This window comes from Sceloporus undulatus, chromosome 2 (assembly GCF_019175285.1).
Source record: "Sceloporus undulatus isolate JIND9_A2432 ecotype Alabama chromosome 2, SceUnd_v1.1, whole genome shotgun sequence".
NCBI lineage: Eukaryota > Metazoa > Chordata > Lepidosauria > Squamata > Phrynosomatidae > Sceloporus > Sceloporus undulatus.
Genome location: NC_056523.1, coordinates 330,978,352 through 331,002,235, shown reverse-complemented (window position 1 = coordinate 331,002,235; position 23,884 = coordinate 330,978,352). Strand labels below are relative to the sequence as shown.

The 23,884-nt window shown below is 44.3% G+C and overlaps 1 protein-coding gene and 1 pseudogene across 4 annotated transcripts in view; one reads left to right on the top strand and one right to left on the bottom strand.

Moving 5' to 3' along the window:
* The window catches only part of LOC121924166 (myogenesis-regulating glycosidase-like), a 718,305-nt gene that overhangs the window by 3,332 nt on the left and 691,089 nt on the right, over positions 1–23,884 (top strand). The gene's annotated exons all lie outside the window — the stretch shown is intronic.
* LOC121924167 overlaps positions 1–23,884 on the bottom strand; it is a 121,658-nt pseudogene that overhangs the window by 96,704 nt on the left and 1,070 nt on the right.

Here is a 23,884-nt window from a genome sequence, read left to right as displayed (position 1 = left end):
CTTATTCTTGCCATGCTCTGTTGCCATCTATTATTCTTTCTTATTATTATTATTGCCATGCCTGCGTTGCAATCTATTAATTATTAGTATTCGAAATTATTAATTGATGATGGGGTAAACAATCTATTATTATTATTATTATTACCATTAGCTTATTGGCAGATCTCTGGTGAATTATTAGTATTATTATTATTAGTGCCCTAGTACCTGCTTGCCCAATCTGGGACACATACTTGTGAAGCCGTGACCACGCGCCGTCGTTATAGTTTAATATTTATATGATTATTATTTATTGATTATTAGTGTATTATTATGTATTATTATATATTTTCTTCATTATTATTATTATTTTCATTATTAGTTGCCCATGGCTGCTTGCAACTTGGGACAAAGGAGGGATTGCTTGTTCCTTGAAACTTCTCCATGGCTGGAACCTCACTCTTCTCTTTATGTTTTTAATATTTTTCCCAAAATGTTCAAACCTTTGGTGAGCGTTTCGTGGTCTGTCATGCCAGATATGGGCAGCTGGATAGTGTGTTGCGTTGTGAGATTGAGAGACTGTTGGATCTGGAGATTGTTGTTGCTGTTGTTGTATGCGTTTCAAGTTATATTCGACTTACAGCCAAACCCCTAAAGGGAACCATTTTCATGGGGGTGTTTCTTGGCACAGTTTCCTTCAGAGGAGCTTGGGTTTTTTTTTTCATGGTCCATCTCTCTAGAAGGCTGAGACCAGTGGTGACGTTTCCCCAGGTGTGCAACATTGTGGGGTGTTCGTCCATGGCCGAGCCTGGAACCGAACCCAAGTCTCCAGAGTCGCAGCCAGTTAATTTTTCACAAGGTGTGTGCAAGAAAATCAGGGTGACGGAACATCCGTCCTGTTTCCAGGCTAATGTCCTCCATTTCCCACCTTCTGCTCCAAGAGGAATATTCCAAATGCCCGGTCCATTTGCAGCAAGGACGAACAAGGAGCATGGAATTTACATTTTATGAATATATTTTAGCCTTTATTTGGCAACCGAGCCTACTTTGCTTCATGAATGTCCTACATTTTGCAGCTCTTGTCCTTCTTTTGTGTGGTTAGGCCGAACATCATCTGTTTTCCACCGTACCAAGATCCCTTTGGCATATTGTGTTGTTGTTTGCGTGGCCGCGTTGACTGCTCTGCGTTAATAGATAATGCAATTCAATGTAAACAGAATGCAAAATAAAAGATAACATGGGCATGGCAGAGAGTCTATGTCACACACTGAGTTTCCTTGCCAATGGATGGAAAGTACTTTGCTGCATGCAGCTACATGCCAAATATTTGGAAACTCATTCGGTGTGCATTAGAAACTGGGCATGGTTGTGGACTCTGGCAAACTCAGTGTGCAATGGCAAAATGGGAATCTTGGGCCAGAAGCAGCATCCTCCCACCTTAGAAGTGGGCTCTGCTTGTCGGCTCTTGGATTAATGCCTCTGAACAGTGATCAAGGATTCAGGTGGGGTCGTTGTATTCAATGATTTTCCCCTTGGACTCTAGGAAGAGTTTGTGGGTTTGCATTTGTCTCAAACCAGTTGCTGGTGTCCAGGGAGAATCTGGATTCACTTGTTGGAGCAGTGTGGATTGCGTGAGACTTCCAAATGGAGTCAGTTCTCAAATAAATAGTGTGTAAGGCTGCCTCTCCAACACTGTATGAAATAATCCAGTTGTGAACACTACTTAACTGCCATGGGCTCAATGCTAGGGAATTCTGGCGACAATCTAGTTCATTGTGGCAGGGGCCCAGAGCTCTCTGATAGAGACAGGCTCAGTGGTTCATACAAAACTACCAGTCTTCAGTAATTCCAATGGCACTTGAAGCCAATGGGTGCAGCTAGAGATATATTGCAGTATAAAGCCTTATAGTAGTTCATTAGAGTATAACAGGCCTAATACTGTTACTGCTTAGGTCCAGACTTGTGGATGGGTATTCACACTGGCAGAAACATAATCCAGTTTGATGCTGCTTGTTAACTGTCACCAGCTTCAGTGCTCTGCGAATTCTAGGGATCTCAGAAGGCTTTATGTAGTTATGTTAGCCTTCTCTGGGTAGGCAGCGCTGGTTCTTGCCACAACAAAACTATGCAATCCTAGGATTCACATAGGATGGGAGCATGGCTCAGTTAGTTTTTTAAATGTGGTATCAAAAGTGGGAATATTTCTGCAGTGTGATAGACAGTGTTACATGAAAGACCGTATCTCCCCATACAAACCTGCCAGAACCACCTAATGACGTAATCTTCGCAGGGAAAGGCTTTTCTCTCAGTCTACCAACCATCCCCAAAACACGAAAAGAAAAGGAAGAGCTCTTTTCTCGGTGGTTGTTGCTCCCCCCAACCTCCGGAGCTCCATGCGCCACAGGATGGCAAGGCTGGCTGCACTCCCTACTCTCCTTCTGCCAAGCAAAAACTTTTCTTCAAGAAGGTTATATGTTATTCGTAATTGCACCAAGAGTGCGCTTTTATTGGGGTGTTCGATTTTGCGTATACTTGTGGTAGCAATGGTTTGTATGTTTTGCAATTAAACAGTTTTTCACAAGGGGTTTTGACATGGGTTGTGGTTGCCGTCTTTAAATGTGGTGCTGTTAATCTTGTTTTAAAATGATATCGTTGTTCCTGTTGTTGAGGGGGAAAGGGGATGTGACTCTGGTCGTTTGCATCTGAAAGCGAAAGCTGATGGTAAAAGCATAAAAACCAGGGTTCACAGTTGTGGTGTGGGGTTTCTTATGGGTCAGCAGCATTTCTTGCCTAGTTCAGGTCATTGTGTCAGTAGAGCGTCGTATTATTGATTGCAGCCATCGAGTGCAGTTACTCTAGTTGAGAAAATGTGTTGTCACAAAACAGAAGTTTTGCCTGCTATACTTTCCTTTTCCCCCCTGAAAAAACCTTTGCTAATGTCAGAAATTGAAACAAGGACGCAATTGGACAAACAGTGCACATTGCACCAAGGGATAATGTAGAGCAGTGGTTTTGGATGTTGGATATTTGGTCTTGTGGTAGGGTCAAGATTGGGTGTTCTATTGTTGCATAAAACATTTATTGGTGGTTAAACCTTGGCCCTCTTAGGATTTTGAGACAGCTGGCAGTTTGTCCAGAGACAGCGATCACTAGAAATGGTGAACGAGGTCTGGAAAACATGAAAAGCCCTGATGAGGGTGAGAGATTCAGGTAGAGCTGGGGTATGGTTTATAGACTGGGAGAAGAGAAAGTTAAGAGTGTGATTATGATAGCCCTGTTTAATACATGAATGGGGTGAGATAAAGGAACTCGATTCCATGAGTTGGAGGAATGATTAGATTCTAGCGGTTAGTATGGACAGTAACAACAAGTAAGCACAAATGGAGGGGGGATTAGCGATTTGTTGGAAGTGGGATGGATAAGGAAGTATGTTGTGAAATGTCAGGAAATAAATGTTCTATGAACATAGGATCTACATAGTCAACACAAGACCTACAAAAAAACTTACAGTATGTGTTTTATTTTATAATGTATAATATATGATCAATAAAGTTTTTTTTTAAAAAAAAATATTTGAATGGCTGTCCTATTGAGTGAGATGGCAGCAAGCTTGTTGTTTCTGTTTCTGCCTGATCCAGATGACATAGGGCACTGGAGCAATGGAATGCAAAGTCAAGGAAAAGAGAAGTCCATCTCAAAACTGAGGTAGGAACTTCCTGACAGTAGAGAGCTGTTCAACAGTGGAGGCAGGAATCTCTGTGGAGTGTGGGTGTGGGGGTCTCCTTCTTGGAGGTCTTTAAACAGAGGCTGGATGGCATCTGTAGGGATGCTTTGATTTGTGATGTTCCGTCATGGCAGAAGGGTGGTTGGGACTGAATGGCCCTTGAGAGTTTCTTCCAACGTCTTAGGATTTCTCATGATTTTTGTGATTCTTTCTCCAGGCATGGTCTACCGTTCAAGGTTGTGTAACATGGCGAGAGAAGAACTGGAAAGACAATTAAACCACCTGTGAACTCATTGGCAGGAACGGCAATGAGAAACTTACAGATATGAATCAATATCAATCTGTGTCTGGCTTGACCTGAATAGATGACTTACCAAATTTGGCATGCTTATGTAAATTCAGCAGATGACACCTGATTAGGAGCGCATAGCTCAATAATCAAATGGACAGGAATAGGATTCCACAAGGACCTTGACAGATGGGAATCGTAAAGCTGGGCCAGAAGTAACAAAATGAATTTTCAGCAGGGAGAAATGTGTAAGGTTATGGACATTTAGGCAGTAAAAATGGCAATGCACAAATATAGGATGGGCTGCATAGCTGGCTTGCAAAGCAAGACATTGTGCGAAAAGGAGCTACAGGGTTATGTAAATTACACAGTTAAGTATTTATTAAGTATAGGCCAGCAGTAATGAGTGTGGCAGCTAAAACAGGCCAATGCGATGCTGGGGTTTCATCAGCCAGAGTATAGTGTCCTGATGCAGTTAAGAAGTGAGTTAGTGCCACTGTATTCTTGTTTTGGTCATACCTTACTGAAATACTGTGTCCAAAAGATGGTCAACAGGTGTGGGAAACCAAGCCCATATGAGGAACAGCTAAGAGATTGAGTACAGTTGGGCCGTTTCAGTATCTGGCTGGGTTTTGAGTTCCCGGACCCTTGGTGGATGAAAGCCTACATCTGTGGCCGATGCTATGAGAGTCCCCATTATATACAATGGCATCAACAAAATGGGGGGGGGTGGTTCCCCTTATTATAAAAATGCGCAAAATCATAGTTTGGCTTTTTGTGGATTCATATTTGGTTTAAATATTTTTTCATGCGGTGGGATGTTGGAGTCTGTGGATAATAAAAATTGGTGGATAGGGAGGGCTGACTGGTATTGGAGAAGAGTAAGAGACAATTGAGAGGTGATATAATGCTGTTGGTTGGTTGTGTGGCCTTTTGTGTTATTGTTTTGAATTCAGAAAGGAAAATTTGCAGTAATGTGAAGGGATCTTGTAAGCACCTTTGTTGCAAATTGTCGTGTTTTCCATTCCAGTTTATGTGCAGCCCCCAAAGTGAACCTAATCATGGGGTTTTTTTTGGCAAGATTTGTTTTCAGAGTGGGTTTGGCATGTGCCTTCCCTCTGAGATGCTTGAGAGAGTGTGACTTGCCCAAGATCAATGTCAGGGTGTTTCCCATGGTTCAGGCGGGGTGTTCAAACCTGATCGCGCAGAGTTTGTAGTCACAGTGCTCAAATCACTTCACCATGCTGGACTTTCTGCAAGAGGGATGCCATTTAGGTCAGACAGATGGAGTGAGCTTTTTTTTCTGTTGCTTCAGAGACGTGGAACATTGGCCGACTGGATTGAAATGGCAAAGATGATCTTCTGTTTCTCAAAATTAGGACGAGACTTTGTGGACTGTGAAGAACTGTTTTGACAGTGGATTAGACCAGCCTCAGAGAGTGTTGGCAATTCGCTATTTTAGAGGCCTTTACAACAGGATTGGATGTGTCATCTTTCAGGTATGTGGTTGTTATTTTTTCTCCATGCCACAGAGTAGGAAAAAAAATTAGATGACCCTTGTATGGTACTTCATAGTCTATGATTTATCTATGGAGAACCTGCTTGCTACCAGCCTTCTACTAATGTTAAAGATGTGGAACAAGGGGGAAGAGTAGTAGACGGGAGATGGATGATTTTCAGAATTTGGAAAGATGAACCGAAAGCCAAGATTTTGGTTTATTGTTGTGTGCCCTTCCAAGTTTTTTTTTGACTTTTGACTTACGGTTGGACCGCTTATATGGGGAGTGTCTTGGCAAGGATTTTGCTTCAGAGGAGGGTTTGCCATGGGCTTCTTCTCCTCGAGGTGATGAATAGTGTGATCTGGCCTTAAGGTCAAACCAATTGGTTTTCATGGCTGAGCATGGGACAATTGAAACCCTGGTTCTCCAGAAGTTGTAGTCTCAGCACTCAAACCACACTGGGCTCACAGATTTTTGGAAAGAGCTGTTTTAGGAATGGAAAGAGCACCTTATCTTGAGAATGTCTGTCTCACTGTCGGATTAGTGGAAGCCACAAGAAAAATCATTCTTGCTAGGGTTTTCATTGCATCCCTCCAACCCAAACGCAGCAATCTGACAGGTTTTCCCCCTGCCATACTATGCAGTATCTTGCATCACAGGAATGGGCTGGGCATCGATTCTTTTTCCTTGGGCAAGCAGAAAAGGATCATGCTTCTTCCTTCTAGTTCTTAAAATCAATCCAGTAAGGTACCAAAAGGGGTAGAGTAGGTCCAGCCCCACTAAGTAACTCCCACAAAGATGGGCGAGACCAGTGCTTCATTGTTTTTTTTTTGGATTTGGCAGTCTATAAGGGGCCACAGGGGAGGGGATGGTGGCTGTGCACACACTTTTGAGAAAGCCAGGAAGTTTTGGACAACGATTTGAAGTTAAACAACAACAACACAGTGTTTTTTTAATACTTTTATACATCTAAAAACTGTTTGTGTAAAAAAACATTGGAAAGCAAACATTGGAAAGCAAAAGGTGTCACTCTACTCTAGCCACCCATGTGGACAATCTTGGATTTTGGAATACTAGTCATTAGGGGATTCTGGCATCTTCCAGATAAGCATGTCGCAACCTGCGAAGGTTTTAACGAAAAAAGCTTTTTCTAATGTGTTTAAGTCAATTTTTTTCTTGTAAGAGAAGATGAAACATAGCAGGAGCAGAAAAGCAAGATATGAATATTCATGTGGTGTGATAAATTTTAAAATAAAAAGGACAGTGTGGCAAGAGTGGACACAGAGAAGAGTGTTGCAGTTTTGAGGAATGCATGTCTAGTACTATTTCTACAATGAAGCTGGACAAACTGTGATCCTTTCAGGCTTTATTTTTCACTCACAGTCAGGCTTGGTCTTTGCAGCTTTCAGGGCCCAGCATATGCTGGGGCGAGAAAGGAGGTAAAATGAAGCAGAAGATGGGACGAGGGACAGGAAGACAATGTGACATGCATATTAATAGGGTGATTAAAACCAACAGCAAAGGCAAAAAAAAAAACAAAACAATCTACAAACAGACGGCAAAACTTAATGCTAAAAAATAAAGGTTTTGTCATAAAAATCTCAACAACCTCATATTACAGTTCCGCATGTGTTTCCTGAGCATTGAGGCCAGAGGCAGTTAATAGTGATGCTCAAAACTGGATTATTTCTGCAATGTGTTTTTTTGGACAACGTAACACCAATGAATTCCCAAGTCGCTACTAGCTGATGGGGATGCAGGATGGAGGGATTCTGAGAGTGTTAGTCCGCCCGCAAACATTAACTTTCCCATGCTCTCAAAATGGGCAAAACCCAGCCTCCCAACATTTTTTGTGGTTGGCTCACCACAGGGGCCCTCTAGCTGGATGGCTGGGGGTTTCTTGGGAGTTATAGTCCCCCAAAAGTAAACTTGTATAGATGATGTTGAAGGATTACCCCTAAGTTTTTGGTCCCACAGTTCACAGAGCTAATCATTGAGTGAATGAAAGTGAGGTGTTGGCTGTTATCAGCTCGCACTTCAAGCGCATCAGTCACTTCATCGTAGCATCAATATGCTTTCTGACTGGGACCAAAAGTTTGCCGACCCTTCCCTTGCGTTGCTGTTTGCCATAATAAGATGCCAGTGCGCTGCTTGGCGGGCTGCATTTGAGTGGGCTGGGGGATTGAGTGATAGGTTGGCCAATGGAAAAAGGGGTTATTTATTTCTTTTATAGCCTGCCTTTCTCTGGTTATAGGGACACTCACAGGAAGGCATCTAACAAAATTTAAAAACAGTAACAAGTTAGAATAATTGCAAAGCGCTAAAAACACACGAATTTTATAAAAAAAACCTGCCATTGCACTAGAAAGGTGTAAGAGCTAGCTTTTATTCTTTGTAAAAACTCTACACAAGCCTTACTACAGTCTTATTAGTTTGAAAAAGATGACAAAAAAAACAGCACAAGAATGGTTTTCATTCCGTTTGCTCTCTCAAAGGAGAGCAGGGATGGGGGCTCTGGCGTGGGCCTGTCTAGGGAGGGAAGTCTCCGCAAGTCTAAGCAGCAGCCACAAGAAGACCCCTGTTGCGTTCTCTTGTTCCCTCACCAAGGCAGCCTGAGAGCGGTATGCTGGGACAGATGAGTGTGGGCTTCTGGGGACACATCTCAGTGCTCTAGTGGGTCTGGATACGGGCGCTTCAAATAACCTGGACCAACGATTAGCTAGTAGGGTTGGATGGTGGAAGTGGATGGCCAAGTGCCAGTTGCCAGCTGTCAGACATACCTTGCTGTACAGTTCAACCAGAGGTTTCTTTTCACAAGAGCCCCAATCTGAGATTGTTTGGCATCATCACTTCTGTGCAATGAGTTTACCAGAGGACTGTACCTTGCTGGCAGTTCATGCCTGTGTATATCTATGAGTAGTTCTTATAGGGGGAACTTAGTATTGGGAACTTTTGTTGTTGTTTTTGTGCTTCAAAGGTCATTTTCAAGCTTTACGGGGACACTTAAGGCGGAACTGTCAACAGGGTTTCTTGGCAAGGATTTTTTTTAGAGGCAGCAATTGCTGTTGCCTTCCTCTGCGAGGCTGAGAGAGTGTTGTGTGAAAGATGGACCTGCCATACATTCAGCCTTTTGCCCAGGAACGAATGCCAAAATGTCCCAGCTATTTTGAGCATGATGCTAAGGAAATTTATATGATTGTGTTTTAGCTTTCATTTTTTTTGTTACATGGCCTGCACTTTTTTCTTGAAAGTCCTATGTTTTGCAGGTGCCTTGCCCCTTTTGTGGTTATGACACTCTGCACCCAGTAGGCATTCATGGTCAAGCAGGGATTCGAACCCTTGGTTCTCCAACACTCAAATCCCTACACCACTGACTAACCTGTGGCCAAATTTTGTGCCCTTATGTCTTAATTTTGCAGACTCTCACTTAAGTGCTATTAAGACTGATAACAGTTTCTTGATGTCTGCCAGGAGGTTCAATGGAGGAACAATACTCCTTTGCATTTGTGTCTCCTCAGTTGAATTGAACACTGTCGGCAGAAGCAGGACCATGTGTTGGGTCATTATAGTGTTCATTGTTGTGCAAGCATTGAGGCTCAAGCGCTTCATCCCCAGACTTACCTGTCTCCATTCTAATTAGGGCTCGCGGAGTGTGAAATGACTCTATAGGTTTCTTACATGAGGTTTGGGATGGTGTGGTGGAGAAAACCGCTCTATCTGTATTCCCTTGTAGGACTGTAATTGTTCAAAGCTGCAGTGGAAGTTTTTGGTTTAATAGAAGGGCTTTGCCAATTACTGCTATTTGGTCCCATAATGAGAGGAAGGAGGCAGATTGGTGGTGTGCCGCGCTTATAGGCTGAACGGATGGGTGGAGCAGATGTTTGGGCTGCCATCCTGGCTTCCCGTCAGCTAGTGCCCTGTTGCCAAAGAAAGCCAATGGTGACTGAAATTTAAACGCTGATCCAGGGACAATCCAGGTTACAAGGTGTCGCATCTTCTGCAAATGGTTAAATGTCATGGTTGGCAAAAGCTTTTGTGTGTAGTGTATGAGAGACCCCGAGAAACTCCAAATTATGTGTCAAGCCCACCCCTGGGGCATTTTACTGTTAAGAAAAATTGTGTTCCTAAATAGAATTGCAAAGACGTGTGTGTTAGTTGGATATCAAGATGCAAAGGGATTTTGTAGCTCCTTTGCAGATTAACTGAGAGAAAAACGTTTGTAGCCTGAGCAGCTTTAACATAGATGATGGGCCAGAGCAGATGGGCAGGAAAAAGCAGCTTGATCTTGCTTTTTCTCAAAGTCGGTCGAAACCACAGCTGCCCACCACAGTAGGGTTGAATAAGTCAGGACCTCCACAACAGGGACAACATGTCAGGACAACATTTTCAAACTATCAGGACAACATTTTAAAAAATGGAGGACACGTGAATGAAAAAACTTGATGCAAGTTTTAAAAAATGTTAATATAAATGCACTGTTTTCTAAGGCATGATCAAATGGAGGACATTGTGGGCATTATTCCTCGATACAGATGGGCAGAAATGTACGTTCCCATCTTATGGCCAACCCACTCCCCCCACTCCCAAACAGCACATTTGGGCATGGACCATGGGATTTATTTTAAATTGGACCAATCTCTTGATTTATTATCAGAGGCTTTATTGCATACACAAAACCCTCTGTTTGGGTTTATACATGGGCTATGGCATAGTTGCAACATGTTACGAGTGGGTTTCACAAAAAGTGGATTTGCCATTTCATGTTTCTTGCACCAACTCATACTTCTCAGAACGTGTGTACTTGGTTCACAGGGACCTGTGGTTTTGTCTTCCACTGCGCATTCATGACGGTTTGTAGAACAATCACAGCAACAATTTACATTGGCATGTCAGATGGCTTTCTGGATATCCAATATCCACCATGTAAAGAAAAGAAACACACAGAAAAAGGCACTTCGGAAAGGCTACATTTTCAGCAGTTGAACAGTTCGGATGCGAAAAAGTGCGCTTGCAGGAATCGGATAGAGGACGTAATGAGTCCGATTAAGAAGAATCATCATTAGATGATACACGTAGCAGGTTGTCAAAACAAGGGAGACTTGTGTAGCATGAAAAGCACGCAAAAGTAAAGGTTAAAAAAAACGGGATGTGGAAGAGGGCAAAAGATCTGAAACAGCCGACGCTACCGACAGCATCGCTGTCCTCCGATCGCTACTTCGCTCTCCGCGTCCTGTCCGTCCCGCCTCCTATACTCTCCTCCTCCTCCTCCTCCTCACAGGCTATGGAATCCTGGGGAACTGTCAGCTCTGTGGACGCATTCAGCCTCCTTTTGTCAAGAGAGCTCTGGGTGCACAAGGAAATACCACATTCCAGGAAGCCATTAGAGCAACTGAGCCATGGATGGTTTAAGGGGGGGTCAAACGTATTTCTGCAGGCCTTTTTGCTACCCCAAAACCCAAACAAAATCTCTTCCTTCCAAGCCATTTGGAAACACCACACCAAGGGAAGGGCTTAATTGCTTCTTTCCCCATGCGTCAGATTTGGGGAGAAATTTGCATTATTCCCGGGAAGTAAATAAGTGTGTGTATTGGCCTATCAAAACCGATCCTGTGGATACAAGAATTACAACTTGACTGACGCAAGTCAAATACATTTAAAGATGAGGGCTATTAGGCTCTCCAGATTGCAACCACATGCAACTGATTGATGGCCTGTTTTTTTCTTTTTGCTCACTGTAACCTGGAAGGTAATCGCCTGTTACAGGGGTATAGTACTATATACGAGTTGGGCAGGGCAAAAGCTCTGAGTGGCGGGGGGACCTCCGAAGACCTGCTCTCTGAGGCTGACGCGCGCAAGGGAGGGCAGGGAGGGGCTTCCACCTCCGCCACAGGCTGCGCGGGCCCTCCTCTTCCTCCGCCGCTCGGTGGAGGGAGGAGAGGAGGAGCTAGTGCAGGCATGATCAAGCGGCTCTTGCAAACTGGGATTATCCCGGTTTTGGCGGCCACGGGGCCCCTCCCGTTCAGGTTTATGGCAACCCTAAACCACAAGCCCCACTCCCAAAGCAGGCTGAATGTGAATGGTGCAAACCACACAGTGTCTGGTTGTCAAGCCATGCCAACTTTGATCAATCTTTTTTTTTTTGGTCACCTCCCGATATGGCATGTCACACCGTCGCAAAAACCCACACCAACCATGGCCAGGTTTCACATCAGCCTGAAGGTATTCTCATGTTTGATTATCTAAAAGTGAAATCATCGTTGTGGGGTAAGAACAAAAATGACGAGCTCCGTGGGCTAGGTCTGCTAGTGGTCCCATTTCTGGAAAGATGTTTCCTATCAGCTCGTAGTCGCATCCCTGTGTGGGTATGTAGGGTGTATGAGGGATTGCCACAATCCATATAGGGCTGAAGATAGTGGTTCCCTACAACTGAAGAGACCCCACAAATCTCTCCTGCTTGTCTCTGATCCCTTCAGTAGAGTTAAGATTTTTGGGGGTTTTTGCAATTGTGGAGGAAAGAATTAGGCGTTGTGTGAATGCAGGGTCCAAAGCCGCAGCCCCATGATATTATATATATATATATCATATATATAGATGTGTTTGGGTAACTGGTTTTAAATTTTGTGGTACCACCGCTTTGATCTTTTGGGAAAAGCGGGAATAAAAATAAAAATGTTATTATTATTATATAGTACACACACACAAAATCACACCTCTGTTTTCCAGAAACAGACGTTTGGAATTTGTGTCCCCTTCGCCATTTGAGGTGGCCAAACAGGGACAACAATGGGGCCCAGCGCTGCCATTCAATGCCAATGATGTTTTTTGCCGTTTTTGTCCGGGGGTGGGGGATCTGGGATTGATGGAATAAGATCCCCATGGAATTCATGGAGGGGTTCTACTGCCTTGTGTGTGTGGTGTGTCTTTTGTGTGTGTGTGTGTGTGGGTGTGGTTGTGTAGTAATCAATCTACTGTATCTATTTCTCCGTGTCGTTCCTTCTTTCTGTTAATGTTGTTTGGGTTTTGGGCGGCAATCACTGAAAGGCAAAACGTAATATAAGTGTATAGAAAAAACCCCTCCCCAGATTTTCGCTGTTTGTGGTATAGACCTCCAGTAGCTGCAATTTGCGGCATGGGTGTGGCCCATGAGGGTTTTGGCATCATGCTTTCGCCATTCTTGCTGTCTTGTCCAGATTGCAACCTTGGAGAAATGTGCATATTAAATTGGTTTTGGCCCCAAATAAAAACAGCGTGTTGGATTGGATTTGGTTCACTGAGTTGCAAGTGCATCGGATTGCCAGTTGCCTTGCAGCATTTTGACAGAAATGGAGTTGACATAAGACAGGGGGGGGGGGGGGGGGGGGCGATACACAGGCGTACAATTGTACATCTCCCTGGAAATGGTAGAAAAAAGTCACCTTGACTGCCTGGTTCTGGTCACCTGGCTTAAAAGCGGTGCTTGTGGGTCCTTAGTATGACTATATCCCTGACAGGTCAGGTGGGATGCTTTTCCACCCCATCTCCCACATCCCCCATTGTGAGGCTCTGATTTGTGCTTTGTTGTCGTACATGAACATTATGCACAGGCAAAACCATGCCAAGGTGTGCAAAGAACTTCAGGGCTTGGAAAAATCAGCAAACCATATTGCTATTGTGAACACATCTTCACTGCACAGCTTTGCTGCACCATGTTGATTTTGGTTTTGTCTCTGCTAGGCCTGTTCTATTGCTGTAGCTGGCACTTGAAAGCTTGACTGCATACTGAGTCAGACCTTGGTCCAATCTGAAACTAGTATTGATCCACTGAGATTGGCAGTAGTACGAAGCAGCCTCCAGGCGTTTCAGAGGACTCTTTACTAGTCTTACCTGGTCATCATGGGCAATTAACTTATGGAGATCGCCTGTACAAGTATAGACCAGCGATCTGACCTTGCTTAGTTTTTGGTTCTGTATAGCGCAGTTATGGCCAAGTCTTGACTGGCAGCATTGCTCAAGGTTTTCTGATAGGATTCTTTTTCCTGTTCTCTTGCAGATCCCTCCGTTTAATTTTTTTTTTCCATTAAAAAATCACATCAATCATATAAATGGAAGGTGATCACAAAGTCACCTCTCTGCAGTGCAGGAATCCACCAGCCCAAAGCATGTCTAGGAGGTGGTTTCTAATGGTCGTCTCCTATTCAAGTCACCAACAAGGCCCAACCTGCTTAGCTTCTGAAACATAAACACAGTTTGCATAGTATGGTGACGGTACTTTACACTATGTGTGCGTTCTAGGTTTTTACACAATGAGGAGAGAGTAATTTCAACAGGTCTTTTCCTAACCTACTGGAGCACATGCCACATGTGAGAGTCAGATACACATGCTGGAAGGATATTGCTGAGCTAGCCAATTTCTTTGCCCATTGCACATATTTTATTTGCCTGCTGCGTAATGCAGGCTATCACCACACAAAGCTCTTTGTTACTCCCATGTGTTTCTGTTTTCATATCTTTATGGGTCCCTCCCAGACCCCCGGCCTGATTGTATAATGGATTTATTATTTGCACATAAACACATTAACGTCCCAAATCCATGATCTGTTCCCATCTGTTTCCATCCATAGGCAATAGATGGTTGAAGTTTTGCGTGGACTCAACCCGGGTTTTCAATAACCAAGCTTCCTGTGTTTCATTGGAAAGTTCAATTTCTGTGGGAACTGGGCGGCGGGTTAGGTGATGTCCCAGTGTAACATTTCTAAGTCAATAGAAATTGAAGGCTTCATAATTGTGCTCCCTGGAATGAAAGGAAGGCTTTATTAACAATAGAATGAAATACGAATGAATGGATTAGAAGTAGCAAACAAAATGGGAAAACCAGTTATTATGTCTCAAGTTGTTGTGTTGCCTGGTCACTGAGTAACTTAGTAATCAGTAGGAGATGTATCACACAAGACAGGAGTAGGATGTGATCGCGTCCCGCTCATGTTATCACAGTCAGGTTAACCTGTCTGTGACTGCGATAGAACGCGATAAGGGCTTTCCAAATTGTACGTGAATAATCCATCATTAGAATGTGGCCAGCATTGCAATCAACGTGAAACTTCTGTAATTGGAAATTGGGGTGCTCAATTCACTTTAATAACAGGTTCTTAAATCGGCGGGTTAATGACGGGACTCTGTGCCAAGTCATCTGTAAGTCTTTTCCACAATCTGCTGTGCAATTGCGCTTTTCCATGATGGGTTCAATGACAGGGATCTGCTTGACGTCATCTGAACAGTTCCTTCCGCAATCTACGCTTGAACGGTTATGGGGAAAGCAGGAATGGGGCACGCTGGATGGGGATATAACCACCGTCGTATGACATAAGAGATATAGAGAGTGTTGAGTAGAAAACTCACACTCAAGAACCACTGCAATTAGAGGAACACAACCATCCATGAACACTGGAAAATGGCCACCATGAATCATGTGTGAATATTGGTTAACAAAATCCAAAGAAGGGAGACTAAAAAAAAACTGTCAAAAGATCAGGAAGAGTTTAGAGTTGTTTTAGGTGGGGTGATCTTGTTTCCTAGAGTTTGAAGCTACAGGTTGCGATCGAGGTACATAGTCTTGGGAGAGCAGAAAAAAAGGCTTTGCTGCCATGCGGTTCAGAGTATGACAGTACGTGTTAACATTATTGATAAAAAGGACAATCAGTATCACCTCGATTAAACCTTTTTTTGCTCAGGGCTCAACATAATAGTTCCGCTAAGCGCAATACTCATGAAGGGCTTTATGGTTGTCCAGACCCGTTCAACCATTTTGGTGTGCCCTCCTATGAAAACACACATGCCAGCTTCTCAACTTCTTTTTTGAATTGTGGTGCCGAGCTGAGCGGAATCAGGCATTGTATTTCACAGGTGAGGCCTGTCCCAAAGACAGACATTACCATTCTAGTGATGCAGCCTAGAATGTGCATTGGCTTTTTTTAGCAGTGCGCATCACACATTTGTCATTCACTTTTATTTATACACACACTTTTCCCGCAACACGGGATGCAAAGTCTAAGGGACGATAATAGGAAAAATGTGGGAAGAAAGAAAAAGTGAGCAAATACAACTGTCTGCGAAAGAAATTTTTCTCTCCGCATCAGCTCCAGCAGCGTCGTAGAGTAGGTTGTTTTCTAACACTAGAGAAATGGCCAAGAGAAAAAAGATTTTAAAATGTTAAAAATGTAGATCTGTCGTCTAGAGACCTAATCTGGGCATGCACAGAGAGACCAGTTTTATTGGCTGCCAATACGCTCTTCGCCAGCTTTTAAAGAACCCCCTTTTTCCTGTTGCCCTAGTACAAAATTTGGCCAGGGCCCTACAGCTCCTTTGGCGCCACGACTTGATTTTTACCACGTACGTGCTTTCGTTCCTGTTTACCCAGAAACTTGGTCATTTGGCCCAGGTTCTACACGTTACACCGTATTTTCTGCTACAGCACAAGCAAGAGCTTTATGACAGGGTGGGGTTTGAGGTTGTCGGCCAAAGAGCCAAATCACTGCTGGCTTTCTCAGTGACATTCAGTTCAAAGAGCCAGGTGCACCCCAGGTGTTATTTTCAAGCCATGGCAAAGGATCCCTCTGCATCACCTCTGCCCAGCCTGCTTAAGGCCAAAGATCAGTTAAAAAAAAAAAAACCTGGCCAGAAGTTATGGAAAGTTCCCTTCTCAGCATCTCTGCTCAGCCCATTGGGGACAGAGGACAGAGGACAGGCCAGCCAAAAGCCATGGCAAGGGATTTCTCTACATCACCTCTGCTCAGCCTAAAACAGGGCCAAGGTCAGAGAGGCAAGCCAGCCAGAAGACACAGTAAAAAGGTGAGTACCAGGGTCCCTCTCTCTCCAGCCACCAAATAACCGTTGCCAGATCTAATGCCCTCGTTCAGGGCAGGCATTGTCAGGAGGCCTCTGCCATGGCCATTACAGGCACTATGCCTAGCATAAGATTTGGGACTCTGCCAGGAGGAGAGATAGGGGCATAATAAACCCTTGGTCTCCCTCTTCCTTCCCATCTCTGGCCCCAATATCACCCAGGACCCCAACAGGTGTGGGGGATCCTTTGCAGACTGGAAAACATGGTGGTGTTGCCAGGGCTCCTACACTTTTATTTTGAATTCTCATAATGAGATGGTGTCTAATGAGGCAGAGGACTCCTCCTCTATGTTATACAACCACATGGTTGTTAAGGAAGCTGGACTTGGCCCAGCAGGAGCTGAAGCTTCCAACCCTAAAATGGTCTTTTTTGGCTGCCACAGAACCCCCCCCCCCCCAAAAAAAAGCACAAAATGGTTTCATGTCCTCCCCAGAGAGAGCATGGCCTCTGCCACCCACTTCTATACAGAGGCTGGAGGGCTGTCTATCAGTTATGCTTTGATTGAGAGATCCTGCATGGCAGAATGGGGTTGGACTGGATGTCCCTTGGGGTCTCTTCTAACCCAAAGATACTATGAGAGAACACATAGATACTAATCCTCCTGTGTTCCCTCCCAAAAATTACAACAACAAAAAGGGTTAAACCACTTGTGGATATCATGGGTGGAGAGTTCCCTTCACCCCCAATTGTGTTTGGCTGCCCCTAACTATGGCACTCTTGAGAGAGCAGCTCGAGTGCTTGGCTTCTCCTTTCCATCAGAGATTATCCTTTCTCAGGACACAGACATACCTTAGGTAAATGTAGAGCCATGTCCCACAGCAGCCCCTCTGCCCTTCCCAGCTACCTATGCAAGTGGGAAGGGAGCTGACGACCAAGCTAGCTTCTATCTTGCAGCCAGGTTACTATAAAGCCTGCCTGAGATTGAAAGGGCTAAACTTCTAAACCCCAGCTTGAAGTTGGGGCTGTCTCAAACATAAATAAAACAAAGTGCCCTGGGAGTATCAGGGCTACACTACAGGCCATATATGCAGCTATCTACCCATGGTTACAAATGGTCTTCAGTCACTGCTAACTTAAGAGCAGTTTCCTCAGTGCTTGGAATAAGCTACTGCCCAGACAGCCTCCCTTGATGGGGCAAATAAAGGAGGGGAGAGCCCCCACATCAACAGGTCTGAGGGCTCAGATTTACAAGAGATACTGGTTAACTTTTTCTGGTGTTCATTTTATTACTGTTAGCCCATAAGGTTTGAGTTGTGGTTTCTGCTCACCCCCCCCTCTCTTTTTTCCAGGCCAGAGAAGATGCCTGGAAACTAATTCAACAAGGGAAGGGTCTAGTCATAAGCCAACATGATGACTTTTCTTCCTTCCTCATGGGCCTCCATCTCTGCCTCCCTTGGGGCCAGAGCCTTTTTGCCTTAGTTGGAACAGCCAAAGACATAGGAGAAGCACATGGTTCTACCTCCTTTGTGCAAACTGTTATCGGCCATATCACTTCTCATTAAGAGCATAAGCTTTAACAATAAAGATTCATTTAAATGCTAATAAACAGGGTGACTCAAGCAAGGAGAAGGCCTCTGGTCACTCAGCAGACCTCTAATGCTTACATGCATTGAGGATCTTTGTTAAAACATCTCATAGGAGGTGATAGATATATTGGATTAAGGTGACCAACCAAGCTCCACTTTATTGGCAAAAGGGTTATGTTCCTGTTATAAAACACAGGGAACCTCAGTCAGCCTCAGGAGAAGTGGCTCCCCTTGCCTTCCCTTCTTTCATAGGAGAGATGTCTGATAAAGGGAACAAAAAACAAACAGGTTCTTCCATGAGAGGGCTCTCCCTCACTAATTCAGGGGGTTAAGCAAAATTCTTTTCAAAACAAACAGACAAAGAGCCTCCTCTCCATGGGGAGGAGAAACCCCCCCCTTCCTCCATGAGTGTTTTAAAACAATATAATCAGGGTTTTCTGCTAAGGGGTTGCTTCAAATCCCATTCAGACATCCTGCAGAGCCCTGAAGAGTCTGCCACAACGATCACAATTACCCTACCTTGGCGAGATAGTTACTTTTTAAATAACAATGCCTGCTGATGGACTTGCCATTCAGCTGCTGCCTGGCTTTTAAGACCTATTTTAACAATGTCTATCATACATATGATGAGTTGGGCTCAAGGGCATGAAGGTTAATGCTGCCAATCTCTTTCTTTTAGTGGTCTCAGGGTGCTACACAATTCCTTTGCATATTGTTGGGCATGCTTTGATTGTGATTTCCTGCATGGCAGGGAGTTGGACTTGATGGCCCTTGTAGTCTCATCCAACTCCATGATTCTATGATTTCATTGTTATAAGGTTAGCTGCTGTGTGGGTGAGTGTCTTATCCCTGACTAGATTTCATGCCAAGGTCTGGCCCAAACGACACCATTGTCCACTGCCTTCTGAGGCTGGTAAAGTGGACTTCCTTGTTTTTTCTGCTAGCACAGCTTGTTTTCAAATTTTAAGTGGAGGTCAGACATTAACATTCCTCTTTCGGAGTGTTAAGTCTTAATCACTAGTGGAATCACCTTAATATCACCTTCATTGCTATAACCAGTTGACAAGGTGATCAGTGATAGGCTGGAAGCAGCCATAGGTCCAGATTAGATCAGGCTCCATTCTGATTGATCACATAATCCACCGCTTTAGACAAGTTCTCATCAACTGCTTCAGGTTTTCAGTGGCTGACCTGCTATAGTCCATCCAAGATGACATTAAGAAGGTACTTGACCCGACATGGTTATAAGGAAGGTGTCGGCCATCACGTCGGTTCTGCTCCATACGAGAGCAGCTAGAATGGCAGCCATCCTCACATTAATAGGCTATTGAAGAGAGTTCCAACAGGGCCAGCCCACCAGACATCGTTTTCCAACCTGGGGTGTGAACACGGTCTTAAACGCGCTGACGGTTGGACCGATCAAGTCCCTTTGGGAGGCCTCCCTCAAACACCTCTCCCTCAAGACCATCTTCCTCATGGCCATTACCTCCGCCAGACAGAGCTGGGGCCCTGTCAGTAGGTAAAGACTTGTGTATTTTTAGGCCGGTCTCAGTGTGCCTTCATCCAGATCCTATCTTTGTGCCTAGGGTCAACTCAGCCTTTCAGGTGTCACAGGACATTCTCCTGCCTTCATTCTGCCCTGATCCTAGGAAGGACTTGGGAAAGACCTGGCACACATTGGATGTGCGCAGACCCCTCAAAATCTAGATCAAGATGACGTCAACCTTAGGTCATCTGAAATGTTGTTCGTTTCCTTTCTTCCAGGCTCTTTGGGGTTCAAGGTATCTGCCTCGACTCTGAGTAGGTCGATCAGGTCTGATATTCAAGAGAGCTACCTTACTCCTGATGTCGCTCCACCTGAGGGGGTGATGGCCCACTCTACGGGGAGTGCGTCCACTTCGGCAGCCTTGGTCACTAAGGCCTCTCTAGCAGAGATTTGCAGGGCGGCAACATGGAAGTCACCCTCCACCTTCATTAGACACTATAAGCTGGATGTGTTCCAATCCGCTGAGGCAGCCTTTGGAAGGAGAGTCCTCCAACAGGTGGTGGCTAGGTCCGCAGGTTCTAGCTAGGCACCTTCCCTCCCGGTTCAAGAGGGCTTTTGTAAATCCCAGAATACAGGAGGTCAGGACCCTCTCTGCTGGGAAAATGAACGTTGGGTACTTACCGTGACATTTTCATTTCCAGCAGACGAGGGTCCTGGCATCCTGCCCACCCGGGGTGCCACCTGTGGTCCAGCCCGGCCTGTTGACTGTCTCTGCTTAATGTGTTCTGTTTCCTGGTTGTCTGTTTCTTTCAGAGGCCTGACTCCCCGGAGACGGCCCTTAGAGTTCATAATTGTTGTGCTGTTTCTTACCAGAAAAGGTCCAAGTCTTGGTTTATTTGCTATTTGCTTGGCTTGTTCTGGACTGAGGCCCAAGGGGGGTTAGCCCCTCCTTATATAGGGGGCTGGTCTTTTCTTTGTCCCTGCCTACAGGAGCTAATGGGAGGTGCATAACCCAGGATTCAGGATGCCAGGACCCTCGTCTGCTGGAAATGAACGTATCACGGTAAGTACCCAACGTTCGTATTTCAGAAGTCACATAAAACAGGAAGTAATGTGCCATTAGAAGATGTTTCTCTAGTAAATAAAAGCAGAATACTGCTGAAAACACAAATTATTGGGAGATACCAATTGCTTGGAGCATAAATTAAATCCTCACAGGAAGTGTCATCTGTGATCCATGGACAACATCCTCCTCACTGTCTGTGTCCTCCACTACCATATCCATGGTGTGTGTGTGCCCAGTTTGATGGGAGTTTTCTTAGGCCAACTTATGGCAGGACCACCTTTGCGGGGGAGCCTTTGGCCTCAGGTGAAAGCTACTGCTGCCTGCTTGTGCCTATGGGTTTCCAGCCTGAAGATGAGCCATTTTCACCCTTTAGTACTCCATAGTCTGGGCCACCCGGGTTCGCTGCAGAGCCAAGTCCTCCCTTTGCACCTCCAGCAACTGGGAACAAATGTTAACTACATTTTCAAAGTTTCTTGCGAAGGCCTGACGTTCCTTCCAGCATGCTTGAGCCTGGGCTGTGCACACATCTACAAAATGCTGCAGCTGTCGGTGGTGCCTGTTGGCGATCACCCTGTTCTGTTTCCGGAACAGCCACCATTCTGTCTTACTATGTTGTATGATGGCATTGACTATGTGTTCCGCTCTTTGAGTTCTCCGTTCTCTTACGCCCCGTCCCTCCATTTGGGGAGGTGCCTCTCTTGTCCTGCCCATTCTGTTCTCTGACACTGCAAAAGAAATATACATATCGATATATGTACACTGGAGGAGGCTGCACATTTTTATTTCCTTCAATGCGACCAGTGCATACACTTTTGGAGCCCCCTGCAAAAACCATAGAATGCTGACCCTCTGAGTTTGGAAATACAGTATATATTAGCAGTGGGACTACTACTAAAATAGTGGTCCTTGGGTGTCAAGCCAAGCTCTCCTCTGCTTCCCTAAGGCCCCCTTCTCCATGCACCGCTGGTCTTTGGAAGGGAGACCTAGAATGCTCTTCGGAAAGTTACTTTGGGAGGGACAGGGACTCCCAAAGCCTCCCTGTCTGGCTGTAACCTTAAGTACATCAAATATCTGCAATGAACTGGGCCAGGTCTTACGCCAGGAGTGGGGATCCTGAGGGCCCTCGCACTGTATCCCCATTAAGAAAAAGTGGAAGTCAGAAATACTTTTTGTTTGGAGGGAGAATCTATCTAGATTCTGTCCTGTAAAATTATTAGAAACCCCTTTGATGTTGACTTTACTGCAAAGCATATGATTGTACTGTTTTAAATTTGTTGTTAGCCACCCTGAGTCCCAATATTGGGAGAAAGGCCAGATACAAAGAAATAAAATAAATACACTGGAGATGCCTTGAAGATCATGAATGTCTTGGTGCACATAGCCCCTCCGCCAATAGAGAAAGAGACTGAATGTGTCTGTCCAGAATTGATATGGGCCATTTTGGCACCTGGGGTGTATCTCAGTTACCCAAACATAGCACTTTGATACCATGACACTTCCAGGACTCTGTCCAACAGAATCCTGGGATTTCCTGTTTCATGAGGTACTTAGTATTCTCTAGCAACTCTCATGAATGACTGCACCAGGGGTCTGTACTAGTAGCCAATTCTAAGCACCCCATTTACCAAACTACAATCCCCATGATCCTACAGGATGGAGGCACGTCATTTAGCATGGCACCAAATTGCAAAAATTGGGTAGTATGGTTGCCAGTTTTCTGCTGTCCCTCCATCCCTCTAGCAGGGTTGTGAATTCAGGATTGTCCCAGGTCCCAAGGTTTGTGAACTAGCAATATCTTCAAGCAATATCATTCAGTCAGATGCATAAAAAACCAACCACAGCTCCTTCCAGCTTATCATTCAAAAATACACAATATATTTTCTTGTGTGGAAATGAAGAGAGAAAATTTTGTTCCCAGATCAATTGGAAATGAAAGAATTATTCTTTTCCATTTTCTAGGAGAGAAAGCATAAAGAACATTCACTTTAGCCTCCTTGCTTCTAGCCACATGATGGATGCAGAGTAGAGTACATAGCCCTTGTGCCACCGCAACTGAGAGAAAGCAGGAAACTCATAGACCCCTTGCAATCTTTTCCAGTTGAAGCAACCAATGAATTTAGCCTTCCAAATTATAATAAGCTACTGCTCTCCCAGCTGAGCTGGATAATTGCACAGAGCCATTTCATCTTACTTGGAGGAAACGGCTCTTGCTTAAGCCTCCCTAAAATGAAGAAGAGTTTTCAGGGATCATCCTCCACCTGAAGATGATCCCTGAAAACTGGAAGCTCAATGCCAAGCCCTGATGTATGGAATCGCTACTGCCCCATGTAAAAAGGGCAAGGAAAAACACGTTACAGGAGAAGAACCCAAATAAAACCTGATCCTTTCTAACCCAGGTTTAGGCCCTGAGGACAGGAAGGGAAATCAGGGTTTGACTCAAGAGTCAGCCAATGTTGTATGTGTCAACGAAGGGCTTGGAAGGAGACAGAAAAGCATCTTCAGCATCTTTTTTCATGGTCACAACCAGTTGAATTCTAGTAGCACCTCATTAATACTAATACTGATGCTCCATAAATAAAGCTGTCTTTCACAGATTCAAGATATGCAATGAAGAATGAGAATGCTCCAAATAATGCAAAGGTTGACTGAATGTTCCTGTAAGGGCAAGATACTTTCAAACCCAAAACTTTGCAGCAGAAGTAGCATAACTGAAGATTATAATAGAGCTTTACAAAATACAACAAAACGTATGAAGGCTGCTTCTGCAAAAAAGTATTTTCAACCATTAACACTTCTACACTTTCTCTCTAGTGTGGATTTCTTGATGCGTCTAGAAGTGTAAATTCTGAGGAAAATGTTTCCCACAGTCTTGCATTTCTATGGCTTCTGTCCAGTATGAATGTTATGGTAAAATACTTGCCATACTCCTGGCAATGGTATGGTTTCTCTCCTGTGTGGACTAGGGGTATGAAAGTTTCACAACCTCATACTCCTGTATCATTTTTCAATGAACGTTTGTCTAAAACAATTAAAAATCTATTAATTCTTACCTGTCTTAAAAAAAGGTCACTCCCAAAGAACAGAATACATGATTTTTCCATAGAAACAACATAGTAGCCTATTTATTTATCACATAACAAATACGTACTGTTGTACTATACCTTTACAAAACCAACATTTTTTCATTCCTTATTACTTATAATAATAAGGAATGAAAACCGTAGTTGCAGTTTGTCCTTGTCTTTGCAAACTTCATACAGTTCCTACATCACTTCAATAGCTCTTTCTGTGCACTGATTACTTCTTGGTAGTTCCATAACTGATGGCTCCTGTTTCCAGTGAAACAACTCTTCAGACTGTTTCTTCAGATTTCAGATTCTTCAGACTCAGGCGGGATACAGACGGACAGGGGAAGACGTCTTGGAGGTGTATTCTG